Source organism: Leucoraja erinacea, chromosome 10 (assembly GCF_028641065.1).
Source record: "Leucoraja erinacea ecotype New England chromosome 10, Leri_hhj_1, whole genome shotgun sequence".
NCBI lineage: Eukaryota > Metazoa > Chordata > Chondrichthyes > Rajiformes > Rajidae > Leucoraja > Leucoraja erinaceus.
The window spans coordinates 54,472,553-54,475,461 of record NC_073386.1 but is presented as its reverse complement, the minus strand read 5'-3'; positions in this window follow the sequence as shown (position 1 = coordinate 54,475,461).

Genomic DNA, 2,909 nt, shown 5'->3' with positions numbered 1-2,909 from the left:
CAAACGCAAAAAGACAACAAACGCAAAAAAGACAAAGCAAAAAGACAAACGCAAAAAAGATCAAATGCCAAAAGACAAACCGAAAAACACAAAAAGACAACGCAAAAACGACAAACGCAAAAAAGACAAACGGACAAACTCAAAAAGACAAACGACATACGACAAATGCAAAAAGACAAACGACAAACGCAAAAAGACAAACACAAAAAGAAAAAAGACAAACGACAAACGCAAAAGACAAAACGCCAAAAGGACAAAACCGACAACGACAAAAAAGACAAAATGCAACGACAAAGACGCAAAAACGGACAAAACGAAAAAACGCACAAAAGACAAATTTTGTTTGTGTTTGCGACAAACGCACAAACGACAAAACGACAAACGAAAAATGAACAAGACAAACGACAAACGACAAAAAGCCAAAAAGACAAACGCAAAAAGACAAACGACAAACGACAAAAAGACAAAGACGACAAACGCAAAAAGACAAACGCAAAAAGACACACGATCAAAAAATGACAAACGATAAAAAAACGACAAATGACAAACGCAAAAAGACAAACGACAAACGCAAACAGACAAACGACATACGCAAAAAGACAAACGACATACTCAAAAAGACAAACGACAAACGCAAAAAGACAAACGACAAAAAAAAGAAAAACGACAAATGCAAAAAGACAAACGACAAATGCAAAAAGACAAACGCAAATAGAAAAACGCAAAAAAGACGATGGAAGGCGGAGGGCGACGGAGGGCGAAAGACAACGGACGCTAAAGGGCAACAAACGCAAAAAGACAAATGCAAACGCAAAAAGACAAACGCAAACGCAAAAAGACAAACGCAAAAGCAAAAAGACGCAAAAAGACAAGCAACAACGCAAAAAGACAAACGACAAACGCAACTAAACGACAAACGCAAAAAGACAAACGACAAAACGCAAAAAAAAACGACAAACGCAAAACGCAAAAAAGACAAAAAACACAAAAGACAAAAATAAAAAAAAAAACGACAAACCGACAAAAGACAACAAGACAAACGCACAAAAGCAAAATGAATAAAAACGCAAAAAGACAAAAAGACAAGGGCGACAAACGAAAAAGACGACCGGACAAAAGACAAACGACAAACGCAAAAAACAACGGAACGCAAAAAGACAAACGCAAAAAAGACAAACGACAAACACAAAAAGAAAAAAGACAAACGCAAAAAGACAAACGACAAACGCAAAAAAGACAAACGCAAACGCAAACAACACAACGACAAACGCAAAAAAAATGACAAACGACAAACGCAAAAAGACAAACGACAAACGCAAAAAAAACCAAACGACAAACGCACAAAGACAAACGACAAACGCAAAAAGACAAACAAACGCTCAAAAGACAAACGACTAAAAACGCAAACGACAAACAGCAAACGACAAAATAGACAAACGCAAACGCAAAAAGACAACGACAAAAAGACAAACGAAAAACACGAAAAACGACAAACGACAAACGACAAAAAGAACAAGACGACGCGAAACGCAAAAAGACAAACGACAAACGCAAAAAGAAAAAAAAAGACAAAAAACGCAAAAAGACAAACGAAAAACGCAAAAAGACAAAGCCAAACGCAAAAGACAAAAGACAAACGACAAACGACAAAAAGACAAACGAAAAACGCAAAAGACAAAAGACAAACGCAAAAAGACAAACGACAAACGAAAAAAGACAAACGACGCAAAAAGACAAACGACAAACGCAAAAAGACAAACGACAAACGCAAAAAGACAAACGACAAACGCAAAAAGACAAACGACAAACGCAAAAAGACAAACGACAAACGACAAACGACAAACGACAAACGCAAAAAGACAACGCAAAAAGACAAACGACAAACGAAAACAGACAAACGACAAAAAGACAAAAGACAAACGAAAAACGAAAAGACGAAAACCGCAAAAAGACAAACGCCAAACGCAAAAAGACAAACGCCAAACGCAAAAAGACAAACGACAAACGACAAACGCAAAAAGACAAACGACAAACGCAAAAAGACAAACAAACGACAACGCAAAAAAGACAAACGACAAACGCAAAAAGACAAACGCAAACGCAAAAAGACAAACGCAAATGCAAAAAGACAAAAACAAATACAAAAAGACAAACGCAAAAAAAGACAAACGACAAACGCAAAAAGAACAAACGACAAACGCAAAAGACAAACGACAAACGCAAAAAGGGCAAACGACAAACGCAAAAAGACAAACGACAACGCAAAAAGACAAACGACAAAACGCAAAACGCAAACGCAAAACGACAAACGACAAACGCAAAAAGACAAACGACAAACACAAAAAGACAAACGACAAACGCAAAAAAACAAACGAAAAAAGACAAACGACAAAAGCAAAAAGACAAACGACAAACAAAAACGCAAAAAACGAAATGACAAACGCAAACGCAAAACGACAAACGCAAAAAGACAAACGCAAAAAAAAAACAAACGCAAAAAGCCAAACGACAAACGCAAAAAGACAAACGACAAAAGACAAACGCAAAAAGACAAACACAAAAAGAAAAAAAAAAGACGAACGCAAAAAGACGACGAACGCAAAAAGACGACAAACGCAAAAAGACGACGAACGCAAAAAGACGACAAACGCAAAAAGACACGAACGACGGACGCAAAAAGAACGACGACAAACGCAAAAAGACGACGAACGCAAACGACAAACAACAAATGCAAAAAGACAAACGACGCAAACGCAAAAAGACAAAACGAAAAAGACAAACAAAAAAAAAGACAAACGCAAAAAGACAAAAGACGCAAAAAGACGAAAACGCAAAAAGACAAACGACAAACGCAAACGCAAAAAGACAAACGACAAACGCAAAAAGACAAAACTGACAAACGCAAAAAG